Source organism: Pleurodeles waltl, chromosome 4_1 (assembly GCF_031143425.1).
Source record: "Pleurodeles waltl isolate 20211129_DDA chromosome 4_1, aPleWal1.hap1.20221129, whole genome shotgun sequence".
In the NCBI taxonomy this organism is placed as follows: Eukaryota; Metazoa; Chordata; class Amphibia; order Caudata; family Salamandridae; genus Pleurodeles; species Pleurodeles waltl.
In genome coordinates, this window is record NC_090442.1 from 89,519,041 (window position 1) to 89,545,390 (window position 26,350).

The window sequence follows — 26,350 nt, forward strand, 5'->3', positions numbered from 1 at the left end:
GTGAGCTATTTGTACAATTTTAGGGACTTCCCTCAATTTCAACATGTGGGAATTGTTCCCTTTATGGTGTCAGGGCCCAGAAATGGCATAATTGGGCACTAAACATGGGAGAGAGATATCCATACAAAGCGTACACATAGTCAGCCATTACGGATTTCAATTTAGAGATACTATGTACCGAAGGAGAGCCTAGTGCTGAAGAAAGTGTGCCCAGATGTAAGGAACCTGGCTTTTTATAGGTTTGGCCCCACTTTTTGCCCCATTCAGACCACTAGTTGCACAGGATTTCGACTCTGGACCTTCTAACCAGGCTCCAGTGCCAGTGTTCTAGGTATCCCCACTAGGCATGGACGGTACCAGTGGTACCTAGGGCATGGGAGTTAAAAGAGTCACCAGGGCCCTGCGTGTACCAAGCAAACTGATGACAGTGATTCTGCCATTGCAGACTACATGAATTGTGCAACATGTTCATACTTGACTTTGTCCTCTCCATGAGTCAGTCACTCTTAAGGTGGGTCTCCTCAGCCTAAGAGGCTATATTAAAGGTGTGAACATCTAAGTGCAAGCTTCCTTCATTAAGGACTACTCTAAGTGTTCAGGGGCTGGCACCTTGGCATCCAGAGGGTTCCAGTGCCATTATGGCCTCACTGAAATATGTCATTTTTGGTATCAAACAACTTTTCTCTTTAAACCTGACTTGTTTCTTAAGTCAAATTTAATTTAATTGCATGCACCCAGTTAGCTAACCTAGACATTGGCCACTTGGTTGTCCGAGTCTTTCCTGTGACCTGGCAGACAGCTGCAGCCACTGCTGCCAAGACAGGAATCTCACACCTGCCAGGAGCTGTGAACTCACCCAGGAGTCAAAAACAAAGGAACAAAGGCCTGCCTGGACGGGAGGTGTCACCTCCCTCATTGACAGGATGGCTAGTGAAGGTCCACATTTAGGAGGTGCGCTTTAAAGGCCACCATTTCTGATATGCAAGTAGGCTACCTCCCAGAGGAGAAAAAAGCCACTACCAGTCCCAGGCACATTTGCACCTGGGCAGGCAGGACCATTGGGTAGTCAGGAGGTGTACATACCTGAAAGGCTAGCCACATCTCTAGGGTGGTCTACCAGGTCTTCACATCATACAGTGGTTTCTGTCATGTTTAGAAGTGGCAGAACAGAGGCTTCTGGATATGAAGGGTGACACATTCCCCTAGATGTGGTTACCTAAGGGGTGGATTAGCTGCTGGGTCTTGTAGCCCATCTGCCACCAGCCTCCATACCCCCAATGCTCCTAAATCTAGGATTTAAGGGACACCTCTGGCACCTGAACACCGGGTATGATGAACCTGCAACAAAGACAAAATAAGAGATCTGTGTCTGTGACATCAGGACCTGTACAAAACCAAGGTGTCATAATCTGCATCTGTGGCAACCACCCTGCGACTGCATGACTATGACTCATCCTGGGCCAAAGACGGAGTCCAAAAGAAAGGGGAACCCCAAGGCAGTTCCAGAACGCCCTTGGATTAGAGGTACTTATCCCTTGAGCCCACAGGTAACTTGCGCTCCTGGATCCAAAGAACCACTGGCCATAGGGTCCTCCAAGGGATTGCCCAAAAGTATATGGTGCAGTGCATTGTGGGAACCATATTCCTGACCTCCAGCATCTCCTTACGGTGGCTGCCATTTTCCCATGGATTCCAGGATGTCAAAATACCTAACTGCTGTGTTTGCTACCACCAGGCATGTTGATGGCCGGTCCAGCTGCCACCTGTTCAATGGTGTGCCTTGAGGGACCTACGCTGCATCTGCAACCCATTGCCCCAGTGGCTCAGTTGTTGAGATTTTGCATTCCCCTCCTCCCCGGTACCATCTAAGCAGCAAATCCAGCACCCACTCATCTAAGATTCAGCACCACAGACAGCCAGGACATACACCCCAGGTGTAAATCTACTGACTGCTAAGGCATTGTCCTAAGAGCAGCTTCACTTAACCCCTCCATGGATTTATAATTCCATTTATACTCATTCATACTCATTGTCTTTTTTTGGCATCTGAAATTATATAAGCAACTTGTATTTTTATAAATTGGTTTCAGATTTCTTTCAAGTGATGTCAATTACTTATCGTCAATGTTGCTATCTGAAATGCTTAACTCATGTTCTTCTAGTAAAGCCTGAAGGCTCTGTGCCACACTACCAGGACTGAGGTAGGGATTTATTAGGGTGAATCCAAAGGACCTATTGGGGGTATCATGAAAGTATTACATAGTGATGCCTAACCAGCCTCACTGCATAATACCCCACTTTCCGACACCAGACAGCTAAAACCCACTTTCCAGAAACTCTGCTAGAGATTATTCTCAGAGTATGTTGACTGGCATCACATTGGAATATAATATTCAGAATATTGTCTAACATAAGTGTACAAATGTGGTATTGATATATTACAAACCTAGTGAAAAGGCAATGAAGTGATGGTACAGTGACACAGGCAAAGGCGCACCCCTTGTGTGATTGGAGAGGTAGTTGTTTTCTAAGGTTAAACGTGAACTGTTACTGCATCATAAAATAGTGCTCTTTAAAGAGTTGAGTCTTCAGCACTTTCCTAAATTGGAGTAGGGTTGGAGCAGCCTTTAAGGACACCTGGTGGAATATCATCTCACATCTAAGGAGTATGAAGTGCAGATGGAAAGGCCTGTTACCTCATTAGCTAAATATGGTGTCCTACATCTATCTGACAGAAATACAGATCTTTCAGATTTAATAATAGAAAATCACTCAGTGGGACAACATTATTGTAAACCATATTTAGTACAGATTTTATTGACACAACAATCCTGGGCTGAGCAATCAATCAATCAATCAGGATTTATGAAGTGCGGCTAATCACCGGATGGGGTACCCAGGGGCTTATTTCAACAGCCAGGTCCTGAGGGCCCTTCAGAATTCTGGAAGTGAGTTGATGGTCCGAGATGTGTGGGGAGGCTGTTTCAGTTTTTTGCTGCAACGTGAGAGAAGGAGTGTCCTCCACCTCTACCTTGGTAGTGAAAGGGAGGCAGAGCATAGTCTTCTTCGATTAAATTGAGTATTCTCTATCATCTGAATAAATTATTATAGCATGCTTATTCAGGAGCAGCTGTGGGTAGGTGCATTCTGTGATACATACCTTTCTATTATTGTTAATGACAAGCAGTAATTGAATTGTTTTCTGACACTGTAGGAAGAGTGATCCTATAACAACAACAATGCAGAGTTTCTGAAGGGGGATCCTTTTGTCTTTTTGTAGAGAGACAGTTGGAATTGAGGATAGGAAGGCTTGTCTGTTATGGGTATAGTGGCTTTATTGGTGCTTAGTAACACTTTGTGTATAATTAAAACTAAAATATTATAGCTCTAGTTGAGTATGAAACTTCCTGTCTGTATAGTCTCGGATTTTGGCTGGTGTTACTAGAAATTAACTTCTCCTTTTCTTCTTTTCAGGTCTTGCGGGATTGCTGCCACTATCACTCATCAAGAAATAGGAGACTACTCTAAGTGAAAATAAAGTTTATGGAGAATAGTAGGTGGCTATGGAAACAATAGTGTTTCTCTTTTCCTAATAACAAGTGTGGGATTTAAGGCTCTTTTTAGGGTGCTCCCATCACCATCACCCGTGTGACACAATACAAACACAAAAAAACACCCCTGCCACAGTGGAGCTGTGTCTGGATTGCTTACTCACTTTTGGATGGTCTAGCGGCCTCCCCCGTTCGGGATCAGCTTATTTAGTGCTCCCCTATCTTTTAGTGCTTACTACACAGTTTTGCTTGGGGTGTCGTCAGGTTGGACCAGTGCTGTGCTTTACTGTAGTTATTCTCTCTCCCCTCCTTCCACAGTGCCCCTTGGATCCAAGGTATTCCACATCAAAAACTTCATTGTGTGCTCACTCATACTTGCACTCACACTCCCACCTCACCTGATAAAATGGTACCAGCTTCTCCTCTGCCACTCACTCGTGAAGCCACAACTCTTTGGAACTGTGGCCGGCGCCTTTGTGTGGGCTATCAGCATCCACCATTCCTGGTTCCTCCCCCTCCTTGTGATCAACATTCCTGAGTCCTTCGCCTTTTTGAGTCCCATGGTCCTCGCTATTGCACCACCTCGCCCTCTCAGTGATTCCGTGCTGTCTGCACATTTCCTGCCTGTGTCAGCATGTCAGCAACGTTTTGTCTCTGACATTCATAGAAAACACACATCTTTACATAGGGACATTTTCTCAGAAAATCATCTGTTTTACTATAAAAACACTTCCCTGTCCCTTAAACGTTAGAGGGAGATTCCAGCCAGAGAACCACACCTGTACGCTGATTGTTGAATGCTTCGCTACAGCTGCTTTTGCAGATTTCAGGCCTTTTCTCAGATATGGGGGATGATGTCTTCCCAGGGGAACCTGAATGGCAAAATTAGAGTTTAACACGCTGTGCTCTATTATAGCCGAGGTAGGAATTAGTCTTTTGACTCTAGTGACAATATGGTAGAATTATTTTTATGTTTTATTCTCCTTGTCACAATTTTAATCTTGTCATGCTGTATCGTCCTGGTTATTGCATTCCACGCTTTGCTATCTGAGATGCAGTTGCTTCATTAAAGGATTATTGAAAAATATACTGCCTCTGATTGTCATTGTGTATATGAGACTAATGTAACTAAGAGTAACAGATGAGACCTGAGTTACCACTCTTTCCTGAGAAACCAGTTATGTCATGCGCTCAGCTGCCCAATCACTCCTGCCTTTGGATAGAGGTGAGGCACTGCTAGTTAGCCGGAGCTAAACCCGGATTGGAGAGACAGGTGCCACCTGTAGTGGGTCAGACTCAGTCTCCCACACCGCAGGTGATCCCGCTGCTCGAAATCCCATAGTCTCTTTAGAATAATGAGAGCCTACGCGACAGGAGAGTGCATTTCATTTAAAAAGTGAGACATGTGTTTTTAGATTTTACATGTCCTGGTTGTGAAATACTCCTAAATTAGTTTTTCTCTACCATAAGGCATACCTCTCTGATAGGATAACATTGGACCTCAAAAGAATTGTCATTTAAAAGTCTCTTTAACAGTAAAGCTGATAGGTCACAATTCTGAAAATTACACTTTTTGAAACTTCAATGATGTTTTCATTTGGTGCCTTTTGGCAGGGTCCTAGGTGCTGGGACACATGTCTGTGAATAGCTTGGGTGTTGAGCTTTGTGCATTCCTCTCAGTGGCGTAAAGTCCATAAGGCCAGCCTCCATCTTGGACATGCCCGGCTCCATTTTAGTCAAACAGAGTCTCCATCTACTATATTCCTGCAGAATCATTGTCATATCTGCTGTTGTCGCAGATGCCCTCTGACCTTATCTTTCTAAGACATGTGAAAGTGTCACATTTTTTCCGATAATCGCATAGATAAAACACCTGATGGAACGTCAGTCTTGGACAAAAGTCATATTACCTCATTGTGAAGGTCAAATAAGTGCAAATACAGCCAAATAGTCAAAATGTGCAGTCAGAATGTATGACCATTTACATTATATCTTCATCAGGATATATCTGGAACACACATCTTGATGCAAATAATTTATATTGTAAATTTGTGAGCTTATGTCAGAAGGTCCAATCATGACTGCCCCAGACAGTGCACCAAGAAGATGCTGTATTGCACCTGAGTCCAGAAGGAAAGACGCTGCAACAGCATGCATTTTCCTTTCGCATGGGACACTGACTTACCTACTTTTAGATAATCACAGCTTTTTCTGTCAACATGGTATGCAATTCGTTGATTCCCCCTAAGAAAATCTAGACGGCAAATTCTACTCTCCATGTTCTCCTAACGTAGCGCATGTAAGTACGTTTTAGGGTGTTAGACTTTTGACTGACATTTTAACTATGTTAGCAAATTTGATTTTATTCTCATTGTTCGCAACATGCATTCTTGCTGTTTTTATCATATACTGTGTGGTTATTTTAAATGTAAAGATAAACAGGTTTGCCCTGTTGCAATAAATGCTTTTGCTTAAAGGTGTCTATTCTTCTTATTGCGATTTGTGTGTGATATTGTGAAGAGCAGAAGTGGTCTGTTTCCAGTACCACAGTACCCTAGATCCTGGTTTAAGGATGGTTAGTTACCCAAACGTAATTATTCTACTTCAACAATTTATTGGGTGGGGTTCTATTGGGCTACAATAATCTGTCTTTCACATTCATGGCTGATGTATTGAACCAAGTTCACCTCTGACACCCATGGATGAGAAAGCAAAACATGTAGCACTATACCAGAGTCGTAGTTTATGCAACACTAGACAGTGAGAAAATTGGACTAGGTTCCTGCTAGGATTGGGGGGTGGATCTTTTCCCAGCCTCATTTACATTTCAAAGGGCTGTCTACAGCACATTTACATCACAGACTTTTTGGAGCATTGGCAGGGGAAGGGAAGAACATGCCAGGACCAGATGTGGTGGTAGCAGCCGGGATGCCACTACCACTTCAAAAGCTGCCACTGGCAAACAAATCGGACCTCTTGAACCACCTCTTCAGTACACTCTTGGATTTGTGGGAGACTTCAGAAGGAAGGGCTGCCTCTGACCCCCAGTGGACTGCCCTGCTGCTTGGGGCCTGTCCTGCACCCCAGAGGACTGCCCTGCTACTTGAGGCCTGTCTCAATGCTTCAATGCAGGACTACCAGAGTGACTCCAAGGGGTAGTTGGCTGGCCTCCTGTGTGAGCAACAGAGACATAACAAGCTCCAGGGATCTTGAACCTTGTACCTGGCCTCTGCTGGAGTGAGCCCTAAACCCCCAAGAGGTGCCCTTCAAGTACTAGCCCCTTTGAAATGCTGTTGGAGGTATTGCTACTGCCTAACCTTAAAAGTTAGGACTTAGAAACATTTCCACCAAAAAGTGCCAGAAGAGCTGCCAGAAGAATAGGACCTACCAGCCAGCTAGTCCCACTGGAATTTTATTTGAGGATGAGAAATACAAGAAGCACAATCATAAGTTAGTCTACATGCATACTTAACCTAAGCACAACATCAACAGGTACCCTGTGGTAAACAGTGGTTTTAGAATATCAACTAAATGTCAGTATTAACAATATGAAATGGAATATAATACTGAGCCTCCATGAAACAAGGATGGTTTGACAGAAATTAAGGGTACACCAAACCAAGCTATGCTTGGCTGATGAGCCCTAATCAGTGCAAAACGAGTCCTGGGTTGCTTATTTTCTGATATAGGGAGGACCTGGCCTGGCAGCTCATACTGGAACGTCCCCATGAGAAGCAAGGTCAAGACTGATATGCTAGATCCAAATTGAGGTGGCAAGGGGAGCGAAAGAATGATGATTTAGGATACTACCCTAACCGATTGATAGTGTTTAGACAGTTTGTGGCATTCCTCTCTTTAACATTTGTGTGTTTTTAACTCATGCAGGCAAGCCCACCAGTGCCCCACATAAGGACAGTCAGCACTGTGGAAATGCTACTGTACAATACAATACAACACACTTGTCAAATTAGTTAATATCTATTATGTCAACATTAAATTGAGTAGCCTAGAACATCACTTACACACACAAACATGTGCACGCACACAGACACCAAACAAATGTGCACACAAGCACCAATTTATCTTTGTGGGGAATGATACACATGCATATCGTCTCTGTTCCTCAGTGAGATATATTTTGAAGGAGAAGTAGTAAACTGTGTGTAGCACTCCCACCTATGAGCCTCCCTCCCAAACATAGCCACAAAAACACACAGACACACACACAGATTCATGGTTATTTGTCTGAGGCAAATAAGTTTTCCAAAAATAGAATAGAACAAATGCTCAAATCATTACTAAAAATACATTTTAATAAAGTGTGTGCGTGTGGTGCACAAAAATTAATAGTGATGATCATTTTGATTGCCCCCTACTGAAAATATAAATATGACAAACCTGGCCACACAGCAACATGCCACTGAGTTACAGTAAAAAGCCATAATGACAGTAGCTCCAACCTAGAAATACAGGAGGTGACATAAGCAGAACCTATGAAATGTTTGAAAGATTGGGAGAATGCATACCATGCACAATTAAATATATACCAAATGGCAGAGAAGGAGCTGGAACAAAGAAAGACAGCCAGTGAAATGAGTAGATCTAACACACTTTCAAAAGTGCAGACAGAAGAACCTTTTGCGCAGGGGATCGTGTAGGCCCACGGGCTCTGTTCGCTAACCTACTCAGTATAGGGTCTTTCCCAGCCTGGTACCTGCAGGATAATTAGGCACACATTGAGCTGTAAATCTAATGTCTTTAGTTTGTGTGTACCTGTGAACCCAACATTCCAAAGTAAGCTCTCTTGCATTCTATTCTATCTATCTATTCTATTGATTAATTCACATACTGATACAGAGTCCTCAGGGAGCCAAAAGGTTTGGTTCTAATTAATGCAAGACATTACATTTCCCCCTCTGTTAAATGAATATATACAAATAATTTTTGTTTTTTAGAAAATCATTAGACAGACGCAAAATCTACATATACAGAAGCATGTACTATACCTCTTCAATTCTTCTTCTTGTCGCTTTGATCTGTCGACCCATCTGGTTACTGGAAGCTGTAAATGGTCATCTTCACTGTCAGAAGTTGCCAATGATGGGAAGGAAATAGAAACAGATCATTGAGTTTTCATAATCAGTCTTTCTTTCACCATTTTAAGCTGATGACCGATGAAATAAAGGCCTGAAATGAGAAGAGTCTTTAGGAAGCGACTTCCCTGGTCGACAGGAAGTCACCATTTGTACTTTGTAAGAGACAATTTTGAAAGGTTCAGTATTTGTAATGAGCATCAGATTTTGTTTTACTTAGCTGTTGAGCGATTGCCAAATCCCTTTTCAGGATTGAGAGGTCTTTTGCATGTCTGCATACGTTTTCAGGTTCTTTTTCTAAACCAAAGTACCACATACAAATCAAGTGTTTATAGGTATCTCATTCTGTGGTTCATTGGGGTATCGTGGTTGCCATTGCTCTCTTGAACACCAAAGTCACAGTACTTTCAACTGTGGTTGAATGGGGTATCAACCATGAGCTTGTAGAGTAGAGTTCAGCATTGTTTTTAAACTGAGCTTCTCAGGAGTTGCATGCGTCTCTGCTTTCTTTAGTGTACCCATAAAAGGCTCAACAAGATCATTGGCCTGTGGCCACAAATGTGTGATCTTTTGATGTTTTATGTTCAGATGCTTCAGAAATTCCTTAAATACTTTGCTGTTAAAGGGTGGACCATTGTCTGACTTCACAATGGCTGGCAAACCCCATATTGTAAATATGCCATCAGGTTTTTCTATTACTCATGGATGAGAGATCTTTGACCAAAGCAAAACGTGAATATTGATCTATTATCACCATTAAATGATGTTCATTGTCAAGGTGATCAAAGAAATCAATGGGTACTTTCTCCCAGACACATTTGGGGAGTTCTGATTTGTTTAGCTTATGTTGACTGACTTTGGTTGACAGGCCTTGAGTTCCTCTTCAACCCTTTCATTTAGGTCGGGAAACCAAACTCAGGCCCTCATTACGAGGCTGGTGGCCATCAGACCACCAGCCACGCTGTGGCAGTCTTACAGCTGTGGACATGGCGGTAAAGACCGCCACATTACAAGTTGTGGGGTTTGGCAGAAGCCAAACCGCCACAATGCCACCTGGCCCACTGGTGCAGTAGCACCGACGCGGCTGGCAGTGAGCACCTTCAGCCCGGCGGCAGGCCTTAGCCTGCCGGCCGGATTACATCACTGTAGCCCACCAGGCTTTCTGTGGTGGTCACCCTGCCACGAAAACCCTGGTGGTAACGCTCCCAGCAACAGGAATCCTCCCCTCGCACACCCTCCCCCCTGTACTGCATACAGACACTCACCCACTCTCCCTGTTCACTCACACAAACACATGCACTCATGCACCACATACACCTCCACACTTCCCTATCCACAAACACTCACTCATCTTCCACCCCATCCAAAAACATTTGCTCACACACACACCTCCATCCACAATCATTCACACACCCACCCCCTCCACACATGCATACATTAACGCACTCCTCCCCGCATACGCACACTTGCAAACATGCACCCCCACTCGCTGGCAGACTTGCACACAGACACCCCCACTCACTCGCTCAAAAACACAGACTCAGATACCCCCATTTGCACACACATACACACACACACCACACACATGCACCCAGCACTCCCCCACTCCCTTTCAGACGAACACCTTATCTTTTCCGGCGAGCTGGTCATCCGGGAGGGGATGGGACCTGGAGGTTTTGCACCACCAGCACCACCATGCCAGCAATGCACCTGCATCCTCAACTCCATCGGCTATAAATGGGCAGAAGTCCTCCAACGACTCCAAATATGGCAGTCAGCAGACCGCCAGCACTGTCAGTCTGTTGGCTGCAGCGGCTTTGGCGGTCTTTGTAAAAGACCGCCAAAGCCGGAATGAGGGCCTCAGTCTTGTAGAGCTCTATTTGTAGCAACAATACCACAATGTCCTTCGTGAGCCACTTCTGTCATTTTTTATCATAGACTCTATGGAATGAGACTCCTTGATCCTTGTAGAATAATTCATTCCCAAGTCATTGATAATTCATCCTTTACATTCTTGTACTTTCATGACTAATGTTTAATTATGTCTTTTAACTTTAGCATATCACTATCATGATTTGCAGCAGTGGCAATCTGGGCTAATGATACAGGAGCTGGTGTACTTAACTTGACAATGAAATTGATGTAGGTCTCAGCCATTTTGGATGGAGTGCCATGGCCTTGAATGGGCACTCTCGAAAAGTAGTCATAAGGATTTTGATCCTTTCTCGGTCTTTGCAAAATGGTATAATCATTTTCTTGCAGTCATGGTCCCCATCGTTCAATAATGTTATGCTTAAGCAAAAATTTAAGTTATTTTTCAACAGCTTCTTTTTAAATGAAAAACAGCTTGTCTATGTCTCTGAGCAATGGGAAAGACATCCTCATTAATGTGCAGTTTTACTTTTATAGGCTTTAACTTTCCCAAACCATGAAACAATGAAGGGAATTGACTTACTATCTTGTGATGAGCATTAATGTTGTAAATCACTGAAATCAGTCCAATGTCAGCAGCTTTGTTGAAACTGAGTAGAGTAGGCAATTTTTTGCTGTGCCTTGAAGTGCATGGATCACCTTTTGGACTTTTGTTTTCTTATGTTTCACTGCAGACATAAACAAATCTTCGATCTTCATGGCTGTCAAAGCAGCACAAGTGTATACCTTGGTCTTTGATGCCATGAGCAGTGGTAATGGAGACAGTTCATTGTACTTTTCTTCAGGCATTATATTTATTGAAGCACCACTATTGATGATGAAAAGTATTGAACATACATTTTTTTGTGTAGTCTTTGGACAGTGATTGCATGATTTTTTTTTATTTTGACATCTCAACTTTTCTTGGACTGACTTTTCTCCTCCAAGGCATCATGTCCAACATGTGCACACATTTCTGAGGTAATCATTGATGTAGCACAATCACTTTCTTCACTTTAAATTATTATTGATGCTGAAGAACGGTTTGACGATGATTTAGATAATGATCTACTTCATTTAGTATCTATTTTCCTCACTCCCCGCTATAAAACCAAACCTTTAATTTAGATGCAGTGGCTAAATGAGGCGTAATTCTCCTTCCTCATCAATTTCAGCCCAGCTATTGTCACTTCTGTTTTATTAGAGAATGTCATTTCAAGGCAAGAGAACACAGAAGAACACAAGAACTTTAGGAAAGGGCAATTAATGTTATTGTAAACATTAGTAATTTATTTGTTTAAGCTTGTAATATAGAAGTAACATATCTTCCAGCGGTTACAGCATGCTTTCAAGCACTGTAATCATACAGACAAAGTTAATAGGTAAATTCCAAAACAACAGAAAAGTGGCAAAAAGCAGAGTTCCCTGTGCATGTTCAAAGTCTATGGCTAATGTTTCTTTACTGTTACAACCATTCATTACTTTTTAGTGGAAAGTATTGTGGCATTATGTTTTTGCCATTTGTGTACTGTATAGTCTGTCATTAGTATGGCCTCATACATGGCACCCATTTAATTACCTACAGCAGAATCTCTCATGTTATGTCCCAACAAGAGGGCTGAATTCCAAAAACCCAGCCACCATTCACCTTCAAGACAACGTATGCTCCATCGAAGGTTACATCCTTGAAACTCCTCAGCTGGAACTTTTCAAGGTATGTAAGGATTTTGGGGGACCCTGTTGAGAACAGATTTGAATGTATCATCCAGTTTCAGGTCTTTGATGACCTCTTTGGTCAAGTCACTCAGTGCACAGACACACTCTTCCAAATTCTAAATGTGTTTACATCCAATATTCAAGGGTAGTGGTGTGTATATTCAATATTATGACACAGCAGCAGCTCACGAATATTACTGCAAATAATCTTGGTGAAACCCTCCCATTTCGTATATGTGATGTCCAGTTTTGATCTAAGGGAAACGTTTTATGGATGTTGCATGAAACATAAACACAACATTTGTCTGCAGAATTCCTGTAATAGACTCTCATACATCACCCACATTCAAAATAAATAAAAGAAAAATGCTATTTAAACCAATCTGTTTAAGAGTTATTCAAGGTCACCAGGACAAGACTCTCTGCAGAACAGACTGAGGTCTTGGGCCAGAGCCCACTTTTCCAATGCATTAAAATATTAAAACATCTCTGTTTCAGGAAGCTCTTTTTCAACCGACAATAAACACCTTTGAGCTCCTTCTAATATAGAAACTCTAGAAAAAGTAAAAAGTGATCTAGGTTTGTGAACTATACTACTAACATACATGAATGCTTAAATATAAGGAACATACAAGTTTCTGGTAGCGATGTTTAGATCTCAAATGCAAATAGAAATTGAAAGGGTATTGAATTTGAAAACAGGAAAGGCAGCAAGTGCCTATCTAGCACCTCACCTAACTTTTGGTCTTTCTTTGGGAATCCTGGAGGTTATTAGAGTGGAATGTAATAACTTGTCACCATCTTCCAAAAAGATATCGAAGCACCGACTGAGTCTGTGAAGGTACAGTCAATCCCTTGCTGTCACTGGCTGTACCACTCATAGTGTAATGGGAGTCTGAGCTATCATTTGAAGAAATGGTGAGTTGACATGGCAACTTCATGCAACACTAATTATACAGAGCACACATCCATATTTCGTTGATCTTACCTTCTGGCAAGTTATGAGGAAGGTAATGTTGACTGTCCTTTCCTCAGCAGTGAGAAAAATTAAAAACACACAGGTTCGAGATTTACACTTGAGCATTAATACTTTATGCAATCTCCACTTTTAGTGACATTTTTGTCTACTGGAATACCAGCTCCATAAAGAGAATAATGTTCATATCATTGAAGCAATATATAATGTAAGTGCAATGACCTGGGGGACTTGAAATCTCTGAGGAAATCAACACTGAGTTTCCAGGAATGTGACACCATACTTGCCAGACACCAAGCAAGCTCAAGGGACAGGTACACGTGTTATCCTCCATAGGGAGGCTCAGGATGAAATGAACTTGTTCGTATTTGACAATCCCGAAATCTCAATTCACAACTCCACCTCTTTATCAGTTTTTCATTTTTTTTCATTTTTTTTTTATTCTAGACAATGAGGTGAAGTAATTTTTGTCATTTTGGATGCTTTGTAAGCTCTCTCTTCAAGATTCAAAGGGTAGCCTATTGGGCATATATACATTTTCTAAAAGATATTTTGAAACAACTGGAATAAGGAGGACTACTAGGCAGCAAACTTGAATGCATGCAAATCAGCAAAATAACTGTTCATATATCAAATTGGTATGTTATAAAATAGTTCAATTATAAAAGAAGGCAAATGACTAGTACATCATGGAAATTCTTGGATATACTGTTCAGCGAGCAACACATATACCACTCAGGGCTTGGAGGCTTCACACAGAATGCACTCAGGTCAATAATGTTATTCCATGACATGGATAGATTATAAGCGTAGATTGTTATTGAAGGTGACACTCAATTCTTGAATGGCATATGCAAATATTGGCTTAAAATTGCACAGCAAGTTCAGCATGTGCTTTGTATATCATGTGTGATCTACCACTCACAATTTAGACTCTTGTGAGGCTCAAGTCAATCTTGCATCATTTAAAATTCTATATATTGAGCAGCAATGGCAAACATTTTATTTACTATACCTATTAAATGCATGAACTGTAACATGAAATGCAGTATGCAGACAAGTAGTAATAACTTTAGGGAGACAGTATTTTTGTTTTTTTACATGAGGTCTACTCTCCATCCGAAAACAAGACTAACTAATAACCCATCAAATTACATAGCTGAAAAGTGATTAGTAGTCAAACCCTATTTTGGTCTAAAGGCTACAAAGGTAAAAGTACCTAGTTCAAATGTCCAACCCACTGTACTCTACGCATTGACAATGCAAATATGGAGAAATACTGTTTTTAGAGAAGTCCATAACTTACCCATTCAAAGGATTTGGGGGCTCAGAATTTCCTGGAAAAAATGTGCCTTTTAAAGCTGTCATCCTTCTACATTATAAGTTTTAGAGAGCTCCAGCTTCCATTGATCTGACCATACAATTTTAGGGAAAACCCACATTCTAATCCGAGAGACATCACTTTCTGGTGAGATCACTTCCCAGTACACTTCAAAAGAGACTTTGGCCCTCATTACGACCCTGGCGGTTGGCGGAGAAGTGGCGGTCTTCCCGCCAACAGGCTGGCGGTAAAAAAATTGGAATTATCACCATGGCGGTTACAGCCATGGTCATCCGCTACTTCTCCGATTTGACCGCCAGGGCGGAAATGACCGCTGGGCTGGAGACTTGGGTCTCCAGCCCGGCGGCCGTCACAAGACCGCCGGCGGTATCACGACCCGGCTGACCGCCATGGATTTCATGGGGTTGGGAACCGCCATGTAATCCATGGGGGTAAGCACTATCAGCGCCAGGGAATTCCTTCCCTGGCACTGAAAGGGGTCTTCTCCACCCCCCACCCACCCCACACCGCCGAGTCCTCCCCCTACACCCCCCACCCCCTTGCCATCCCCCAAAGGTGGCAGGACCCCCCTCCCCACCCCACCACCAACATCCATTCACTCACCCCAACACGCACACACCCCCAACATTCATTCATGCACCCCAACACGCACACACCCCAACATTCATTCACGCACCCCAACACGCACACACCCCCAACATTACAACACACCCCACCCTACACGCATACAGACACACCTGATACACATACCCGCACACATGCCAACATACATACCAACATACACACACACAGTCATACACGCACACATACTCACAGACATACAAACAGGCAGACACGCATACATATTCAGCCACACAACACCCCCCGCATTCATACACGCACTCACACACACCCTCAACATCCCCTCAACACATTCACATGCACACCCCCATGCACGCGCACAACACACAACACCCCCCACGCCCCTCCCCTAACGGACGATCACCTTACCTGTTCCGGTGATCCTCCGGGAGGGGACGGGATCCATGGGGGCTGCTCCGCCACCAGCTCCCCGTCACCAGAACACCGCAACGCCGATCAACGGAACGTGATTCGGTGGGCGGTGTTCTGATGACGGGGCTGTGGAGGTGGAGCAACCTTCACTTCCCCGCCGATCGCCAGTATGGCTGCTGGCGGCTCACCGTCCAGAAAAGGACGGAGGGCTGCCAGCAGTCATAAAGCGCCGAGCAGAAAACCTCCTGCACTGGCGGTCTTCAGCACGGCGGTCCCTCGGCGGTCTTGTAAAAAGACCGCCGAGGTTGTAATGACCCCCTTTATGTGGTGAAGTACTTTGTTACTGGGGAGAATATCTCTGAAGGTTCAAACCAGCGTATTTTTCCCACAGCGCTTGTATTGAAAATGCAGGCTAGACTCAAGTGCACCCAGCCGCGCAACCACTCACCACTCACCAAGTTCTGGAATTTCCTGAGTGGAGAGGTTATTAATTCTGACATCACTCTGACAGCAGGATGGCTGCAAGAAAGAGTAATAGATACTCATTCAAGTCTTCTTTCTCTTCTATCTGACATCAGAGGTAAAAGGCTTAGCTGGGATCCTTTTCAAGGCCTTCTGCACAATTTCACACAGATCCTTCTGACTCAGAGCTGAATGTAGACATTGCTGTGAAGCCCAGTATAATTTTAAAAAAGTTGTGCTTGTCTTAGTCAGATATGCAGTATCATCATCTACACTATGAACGGCGCCCTGCCAACCAATTGTGAGTGCAGAGGCACCAAACTTGACAAACCTATCTTTTTCAGATTATAAGATAATAAAGTGATCCCAAAGTTACACTATGGGAGAAATATGTCTTGCAGTAATGAAAAATGTATTTGAAAGTTTTTCACTACCATGGCATGCAAAACTTAAAAGTATGTGTCCTGCCTTTCTGATACATTGCACCTTGCACTGTGGGTCATATAGAGCGTAGCTTAGGTGTGTCATGTGCCTAAAAAGGAATGGTTTAGGCCTGGCAAATGGCTTATCCTGCCAGGTAGATCGAAGTGCCAGTGTAAACTGTAGAGACAGGTTCTGCATTGTCAGGCCTCAGACATGGTTAGGGGGCTACCCCAGTAGGTTTCACAATAAGTGCTGCAAGTGTACTATTAGCATTTCATTTATAGACTATGGGCACATGTAATGCACTTTACTAGGGACTTGCAAGTAAATTGAATATGCCAATTGGGTATGAACCAATGTTACCATGTTTTAGGGGAGAAAGCACAAGCACTGGCTAGCAAAAGCAAGGTCGGAAAATGGAGGGAGTCAGGCAGAAATTTAGGGGGAAGACTACCCTAAGGATGTCAGGTCCATCAATTAGGTTTTTTATTTCCAACCACCTTTGGAAGCGTCTACCAATTCTCCTTTACCATGTGAGCACCCTGTTTATGCAGGCTACCACTGGTTACTTTGTCAACTGATGATTTTTCTTCAATTTTTTCACACACTTCACTGCAAGGAGTAAATGTATTTGTTATTTGGCTGAAAAAGACATCAGATTTCTCCTTGGTCCTATATTTGGATTGCCATTTCACTCTTTTTCATCGTCATTTGGATTAGATTTGTTACAGTTTTCCATCTTGATTCTAAATGGACATTATCTTCCAGAATGAACTGCTCCTGAACTGGTAGCTGAGGTGTTGAAGCCTTATTCTTGTTTGCATAGGAAGCAAAGAAACCTGTCCCTAGGGAACATTTCTGCATTTCCTGTCTCTGATGAAATTGTTTGGTATAACGTCTCATTTGTTATGTTTGGTCACACAGAAACACTACAAATTCCTCATCTGTTTGAAATTGCTACGGATGATATAATTACTACTGGTACCGTTTCCAATGAATGGGACATGGAGACTAAAAGAAACATGTTGTCTGAAAGTTACACTGTATTTTAAAGTGAAGATTTGTATTTGAATTCAGCTAATTTATGGTGAAATGTTTTGCTATGTCCCCTGTGTTCATCATTATTTAAGTAGCTAGTGTTCGATGTTCAGTTTTAAATTACATACTATGGGGAAATTGCTCAATGCTACCACTGGGTAGTTCAAGAACATATTTGAAAACGTTTGCATATTTTTCAGGAAACAATCCCCTTGACTTGAGTTCTTATCATTATCAGCTTATCCCTTGCTCAGCAAAGGAAAACATGCAGACCCAAACTAAATTGATTTATTTAGACTCATTTATGTCCCAAAAGACTCTACAGGATTTTGACTATTGAAAATGTAACATTGATTTGAAATCAATTTAGAGAACACACCATTAGCAATTAGAGGACATTGATGCATTGTGTAGAGCCTGTCTCATTGCTGGACAAATGTTTTTCCTGAACAAAGCAGTGCAAGAAACAACTTGCAAGATGTCTGCCTAAAATTAAAAAATTAAGACACATAGCATTCCTTTTATTGCAACTTTTTACAAATGGCAACATTTTGAAAACTTTACAGAAGAACAACTAAACAGCATGATTCAGAATGAAACATATAATTCTTCAATTTCAGGTCCAGATGGGTGGTTAGTGTGGCCAGTCAACATTAATGGTGGTCAAACCTATTTTTTAAGCTCTTACAAGTGTTTTAAAGCTAGCAGACCATATCCCCAGTGTGTGAGTATTCATTGCATTCAGGGATTGTTTCCACCTGTAGCAAATGGAAGTTATGCCAACAATGGTTACAACATTTTACATTAGCTGCAGTTAAGGAACATCTGTCTCTCATCTCTGATGAATTTACAAGAGGTCCTAGATCACCACATTCAAAATGCTTCCCATAGACCATTTACAATGGGATTTGGAGCATTTCTCAGCAAGATGCTGCTGAACAATTAAAACAACTTGACAGGGAAAATTTTGAAAAAGCATTGGCTGTTATGGGTAATGGTATTACTACACTGTCGACTCAAGTTTATTCTTTGAATAATAGTGTATCATCTGCATTTGATATCATACAGGATGGCTTTTCTATTTTAGATCATGGGCAAAATCAGTTAAGATCAATTATACAAATATGTTGGGCATTGCAGGTTTTATAATCAAACTGTCTGCATGGAAATATTTAAATGCAGCAGAGTTGTTTTTGCCATTTAATTTAACACACATACAGCAACTGAGGGTGAAACAAGATTCAACTTATTTAATGTTGAACAGTGAGCTTTCAGAAAACTACCCTTTTCAGTAGATGAAAAACAGTCTGCTGTGTGGTTGATAAATGGCTACATATCATTACCAATTCCTGCATTCCAGTTTACATCTTGTCATAAACCTTTTCAAGTAGGCAGATAGGAAAATACGGGGATCGTTTTGTTGACGAGTCCTGGCCTTATGGTTGCAGATGCGCACTGGTGGAAACTGCAAGAAATTACTCTATGGTCTTAACGCCATATTTATACACCCATGCAAAAAGGGTGCAAGGGAGGAAGGAGGGGTCAAAAAATGGGGCAAAGCTTGCTTTGCCCCATTTTTTAAAGCCTGGGTCAGGGAAGGCGTTAGGGGACATGTGGGCCTATTTCCATGTTGGAACACCATGGAATAAGCCCAGAGGTGCCCTCCCCAGGCCCCAGGGGCACCCCCACCCACACCAGAGGGACTGCGGAGGTTGGGGGACCCCATCACAGGTAAGTACAGGTAAGATTGCATTTTATTTTCAAAAGTGCCATAGGAGTGCCCAGGGGACCCTTGCCCTCTGTGCTGGCCATTGGGTGGTGGGCATGACTCCTGCCTTTTCTAAGGCAGGAGTCATGTGGCATGGTTGGTTTAGCACCATAAAATGACGCTAATCTGGTTAGAGTCATTTTTTTTTACTCTAACCTGCCTGTCATTTTTTGGTGCTAAACCCTCTTTTTCTATACTGCCAGCCCCACCCGACTAAAGTCATTTTTTTTACTCTAGCCTACCTTTTGCACCAGCTTGCACCATTCCATAAATATGGTGCCCGGCTGGTGCACAGAAATGGTGCAAGCCGGTGCTAAACTTTTTGGTGCAAAACTGAGTTAGTGCAGTTTTGCAGCAAAACGTATAAATAAGGGTCAATATTTTGTATGTTTGCGCCACTTTTTTTATCAAAAAATGACGTTCATGCAGCGCAAAAAAATTATAAATCAGGGCCTTGGTGCTAGACGGGTCTAGCACCAAAGTTTAAATATGGAGTTAATTTTGCACCGAATTAGAGTAAAAAGAAAATGACGCTAATTCCGTGCGAACAGAGTATAAATATGCCGCAGAGTATAAATATGCCCCTAAATATGGCGTTAAGGCCATAGAGTCATTTTATGCACGGGAACGCCTGCCTTGCATCTCATTAGGGCAAGGTAGGTTTCCACTTCCAAAAAATGACTTTAACTCCATAAATTATGTGTAAAGTATAAATATGGAGTTAGTTTTGTACCGAATTAGAGTAAAAAAAAATGACGCTAATTCTGTGCAAACAGAGTATAAATATGCCCCTTAGCGTCAAAAATTACACTAATCTGGTTAGAGTCATTTATTTTGACTCTAACCTGCCTAACGTGATTTTTTTAATGCTAGCCTACCCTTTGCACCGGCATGCACCATTCCATAAATATGGTGTCCAGCTGGTGCTAAAAAATGGTGCAAGCCGGTGCAAAACTTTTTGATGCAAAACTGCGTTAGTGCAGTTTTGCACCAAAAAGTATAAATAAGGCCCTGAGTCTCTAAATCCTGAAGTATATGTTGACCCAATACACAGTCTTACTTAACGTGTAGCAACTGTATAACTGTTGCTCTGTTGGCACTACAGTTTGTCAATCAGGTGTCATAGATGTTTAACCATGTTCAGCAAAGCTTTTTGTTTTTCAAACACAAAGGGGGTCATTACGACCTCGGCGGTCTTTTCGCAAGACCGCCGAGGTACAGCTGTGCTGAAGACCGCCAGTGGTGGCGGTCTTCCGCTCGGCGTATTATGACCGTTGGCAGCCCGCCATCCTTGTTCCGACAGAGAGCCGCCAACAGCCATACTGGCGGGAGGCGGGGGAGTGGAGGTTGCTCCACCGCCACGCCAACAGAACACTGCCCAGTGAATCACGTCCTGTGCTTCACCGTGGCGGTGTTTTGTTGGCGGTGTGGTGTCGGCAGAGCTGCCCCCATGGCTCCCGTCCCCTCCCGGCGGATCGTCAACCAGGTTAGTCGATCGTCTGTGAGGGGAGGGGGGGCTGTTGTGTGTTGTGGGGGTGTATGGGGGTGTGCATATGTGTATGTAGAGGGGGGGTGTGAGTGCGTAATTGTCTGTGGGTATGTCTGTATGGATGTGTGCATGTATGTTTGAATGTGGGTGTGCGTGTATGACTGTGTGTGTGGATGTAGGCATGTATTTCGGCGTGTGTGCGTGTAAGTATGTAAGTATGTAGGTGGTGCCTGCATGCGCGTCGTGTGGGTATGGGTGAAGTGATGTTGGGATTCAGGGTGGGGAGGGGGGCCCTGCCACCTTTGGGGGGTGGCAGGGGTGGTGGGGGGTAGGGGAGGGAGTCGGGGTGGGGGTGAGGTGTGGGGGAGACCCCTATCAGTGCCAGGGAAGGAATTCCCTGGCACTGATAGTGCTTACCGCCATGGTTTTCATGGCGGTTCAGACTGCTGTAAAACCGCGGAGGTAAGCCGGGTCAAAATACCGCCGGTGGTATAGTGACAAACGCCAGATCTCCAGCCCGGCGGTCGTCTCCGCCCTGGTGGGCAGAAAGGAGAAGCGGCGGATGACCATGGCAGTAACCGCCATGGTCATAATACAAAAACAAAGACCGCCAGCCTGTTGGCGGTCTTACCGCCGCTTCTCCGCCTAGGGAGATCCCTAATAATTTGTTTATTGTTTAAAACATTGCAGTACAAATAAACCTCAGATGACAAGGTTTTAGGAATAGTATCCTTGCATGGTTATTCGTGAATAGTTTTGCTGCAGTCAGCATGGAAGACAAGGTCATTATTTTGTTCATTCAGGAATTTAATGTAAGTTCAGATTCACACACATGTAAGAATGCAATTTGTATGAAGCATAGCTGGATCTAACAAGCTGAACATCTATGACCCAGTGATCTATGCGAAACATTCAAGCAGAAACATATAAGCCTTAAACTATTTCTCACAAAATAATAATAATATTAATATTATTAATAATAGCAGCACCAATATTGAGCATACCAATAGTATCATCCGTATGAAACATTAACCATAAGGACCACAACAACAAAATCAACAACAAAACAACAACAAGAACAATAATAATAATGATCATATTAATGATGATGCTGATAATAATAATAATGATCATAAAAATAATAATAATAATAATAATGGATGTTTTAATTGGTAACATTCCAGTGCTTACACCTTTAAAGCAATCTGAACAATAGGTATTATGATCACCAATTCAGTAGGATTTCATGTGACATTCTCTTGACTTTGAATTCACATCCTGGGGTGTGTTTGCACAGAAGTACTAATAAAAACATTACTGGAGTTCTTAAAAAGTAAATAATACAGAAATTAGGTTATTTTCAATAGTTCATCTTTGAGATCTATGGTAGCACCACAGGATACTTATGTGTGTGTGATTTGTTCGTAGCTTCCATCTGCCTTAGTCACCCTTTCCTGGCAAGGGGACAGTCAAGGTAGACATCGTTCTCTTCTTGGTATGCTAAGGAATTTGCATCAAGAAGACCTCTATTTGATTAAAACTGTGTCTTTGTAACTGAACTATGCTATGAAAAAATCAGCAGAAAGTTACACTTAATTTTTTGTGCATGCGTATCGCTTGCGAAATGCTGTTGTAGTGAGAAAAGGGCTTGGAGCCTTTCTATCGCTCACCATTTGCTGGCATGCGTGGTACTCTTTTTTACAGCCCTGCAGTTCATCCACTTCAGATCTGACATCATTTCTGGTCTGTCCATGGAGCAGGTGACCAGACACTCATTGATTTAACTTTATTAGTGTTTGTCCGCTGCTCCCAACATGATTAAGGTACTATTTCTTCTACCCTCCCCCTCCCCTTCCCACTGCTGCTCCATCCTCATTAGCGTTTTTTTTGTCTTGTTATTTTTTAGCAGGACATTACAGCTCTTTCCATGACCAGCTGATTACATTACACAAGTTTAGATACATTTTTTAAATAATGGAACGATTATGTGATTTACCACTAATCACAGGATGTTGACAACACCTGTCCTACAACCTGGTTCCGCAGCTCTAAAGTCAGCAGCTCTGGAATTAAGCCATAATTATTTTGTGCAAATCCTTTGTGACTCCTCCACTGTGAACTCCGTGAATTGGGTCCCTGTTGGCATGCTGGCTTTCCCATGGGCGGCTTAATCTGACCGGACTCCTTTCCACAGCAAGGTCCGAAGCTCAGTTTACAGCTACCAGTCACCAGGACAGTATATCACTGTGTGGTGTGTCACTTCCTGCTGCTCCCCGGCTTCCCTTCCTGCCCCTGTGTCTGATGACCACAGTTCTTTGCACTGGTTGAGCCTTCGATTGTTACTCGTTGCCTTTACTGAATGCACATTGTGTGCTTAGGGCTCAACCTCCTGCATTGCCAACTGGACAATGTGTTCTCTACTTTTCTAACCTCCTGACCTGTTTCTTTGCCGCTGCTTTGGGCTATGAATGCAGTGAATGACTAACCTGCAGATAGGGACTGCATTCAGGCTCTGTAAGGCTGATCTGAAAGGAGTAGGAAGGTCATATTTAGTATGGCCAGAATGGTGATACAAAATCCTGCTAACTGGTGAAGTTGGATTTAATATTACTATTTTAGAAATGCCACTTTTAGAAAGTGAGCATTTCTCTGCACTTAAATCCTTCTGTGCCTTACAATCCACGTCTGGCTTGGTTCAGTTGACAGCTCCCTGGTGCATTCACTCAGACACACCCCAAACACAGGATACTCAGCCTCACTTGCATACATCTGCATTTTGAATGGGTCTTCCTGGGCTGGGAGGGTGGAGGGCCTGACACTTACATGTCAAAGGACAGTAGCCTGCCCTCACACACAGGACTGCCACACCCCCTACTGGGACCCTGGCAGACAGGATTGAACTGAAAGGGGACCTTGTGCACCTCTAAGCCACTCTTTGAAGTCTTCCCCACTTCAAAGGCACATTTGGGTATTTAAACAGGGCCTCTGCCCCTACCAACTCAGACATTTCCTGGGGAAGAGAACCTGAACCAGAACCTGCATCCTGCCAAGAAGAACTGCCTGGCTGCCCAAAGGACTCACCTGACTATTTTCTGTGAAGGACTGCTGTCTTGCTGTTGCCCTGCTGCCTTGCTGCTCTCTGGCTTTGGTGAGAGTTGTTCTCCAAGGGCTTGGCTAGAGCTTGCCTCCTGTTCCCTGAAGTCTCAGGACCAAAAAGACATCGGGGGTCATTCCAACCCTGGCGGTCGGTGATAAAGCGGCGGCCAACCCGCCAACAGGCAGGCGGTCCAAAAAATGGAATTCTGACCCTGGCGGGAACCGCCAACACAGCCCGCCACTTTAACACCCCGACCGCCACGGCGGGACACACAAACAGCGCGGCGGTCACCGCCAACAGGCAGGCGGCAGACAATGTACCGCCCACACTATCACAACTCACCAATCCGCCACCTTTTCCGGGGCGGGAGCACCGCCGATAAAAACATGGCAGAAACAGACTACGAACGGGAAAACGCTCACCTCTACGCACTCCACGAGGACGGAGGACAGCATGGAACCCGAATTAAACATCCTACCAGCTATTGTCTACCTGCTCATCTACCACGAGTACGAACGCCGGCGCAGAGGACAACGGTGAGTACTGCACCTACGACACAGGGGAGGGGGGAGGACGAAAGGTTACGGCCACACACATACACCCCCCACCCCCCCCAAATATCAACACACCAATGCAGAGCAACAACTGAGTGACACCCCCCAAACCCCCCTGAAAAAAGCAAATACATAATAAAAATGTAAATTCAAAGTTATGTAAAAATTAGGTTCATTGAAGTCATGGAAAATAATCTAGATGAAATATCAAAGCAAAAATAATGAACAGTGCGAAAGCTATGTACATAGTCAATAAGTCCAGCTCAGTTTGATAAATATCCACAGTCCGTGGGCCAATGTCTTCCAAACACATGGGCAAAGCCCACACAGGAGACCTGAGTCCGTTGGAGAGAACACTGCAGGGGCATCAGATGACAAAAAGACAGGCACCTCAGGGGGAAGGGAAGGGGGGCATCTCAGCCACATGAGTCCACGACGCCAGAACCACAAAGGGGCCACCATGCCCACTGTGCCATCCTGGGGAGTGCAAAGCCACAGTCTCTCAAGTCTATACAGTGGGTGGGTTGCCCACTGTGCCATCCTGGGGAGTGCAAAGACACAGTCCATCAGGTGGATTACAGAGCCCACTGGTTATGGAGGAGGCAGGGTGCCCAGAGTGCAGCGTGAACACTAGCTCGACACAGAACCGGAACTGTCAATGGACAACAAATGCACACATGGGTGATGCTGGACCATGGATTGCTGTACTTGGCACTCTACAGAGTTGGGGGGCGGGGGCACAGGGCCATGCCTAAAGGAGGGGACTACACTACAGAAAGCGCCCTGGCCTAATGTCACCCACAGCCCTCCTCCCCCACCCAGACACCTCCACTGCGCGTAAAGATAGCAGAATGTGCTGCTACTCACCCCCTTGTGTCTGCTGTGATGTCCTCATGCGCCCATCCAAATCGGGGTAGGCCACCGCCAGGATCCGGGACATCAGGGGGGTCAAGGTACGACTGGCACCCCTCCTACGTTGGGAGGCCATCCCCAGCAGTGACTCGGCGGTCTTCCTGGTCCCGCGGCGGATGTCCTCCCACCTCTTTCGGCAGTGGGTGCCCCGTCTGTTGTGGACCCCCAGGGCCCGGACGTCCTTGGCGATGGCACGCCAAATGTCGACTTTTTGATGGGCGCTGACCTATTTGACATGTACAGGGTGGGAAAGGAAATATCATCATTTTTCTGCATGTTAGATGTGATTGGCCCCCCCTCCCCAACCTTGCCATGTGGCACATGCTCTCATCTGTCGTGCCTTGCACTCCTCATTCGCTCCCCTCCCCACCATCTTACATCCACCATACACAACCCAGGCATAGCACATTCAACGTGCACCCAGGGTACTTACCTGTTGGTCTGGAGGACCGTAGAGTAGCGCATACTGGGGCAGGACCCCATCCACAAGTTTCTCCAACTCTTCAGAAGTGAAGGCAGGGGCCCTTTCCCCAGTCGCAGCAGCCATTGTCTCTTCCAGACCGAGGTCACAGCAGCACTTGCAGTATAGGTCCTCTCCTGTGGATGATCAGGTCTCGAGTGATTTAGCAGATAGAAAATGGCGGTCACGCCCGCGGCGGTGCGTACCGCCGCGGTGTGTTCCGCGACCGCCGGCGCACATCGTCATTGGCTACTGAAACCCATAGGGTTCAATGTTAACCAATGCGCCTTCGCACCGCGGTCTTCGACCGCCTACCGCCACGGTGTGCCACGCCACCGCGTTGACCTCACATCCCACTGTCACACTTCTCAGGTCAGGCAGCCGCCATTTCAAGGGCCCACATGGCTTAATTTCTAATGCGTCACACAGGCCTAGGCCTTGCATTGCCACTCATACAAGCCATTCAATGCATAGCGAATCGTGTACTGTGCAAGCTGTGTGAACATACCTGTGGGTTGCTTGACTCAGTACACCATGTTGTCCTTCCTAGGCACCGTCCGCTGGG

At 44.2% G+C, this 26,350-nt stretch overlaps 1 long non-coding RNA gene across 1 annotated transcript in view; it reads right to left on the bottom strand.

Moving 5' to 3' along the window:
• The window catches only part of LOC138288431 (uncharacterized), a 69,483-nt gene that overhangs the window by 30,825 nt on the left and 12,308 nt on the right, over positions 1 to 26,350 (bottom strand). Inside the window, exon 4 of the long non-coding RNA XR_011202400.1 lies at positions 8,558 to 8,632. This is a non-coding gene — a long non-coding RNA (uncharacterized lncRNA). The remainder of the gene's footprint in view (positions 1 to 8,557; positions 8,633 to 26,350) is intronic.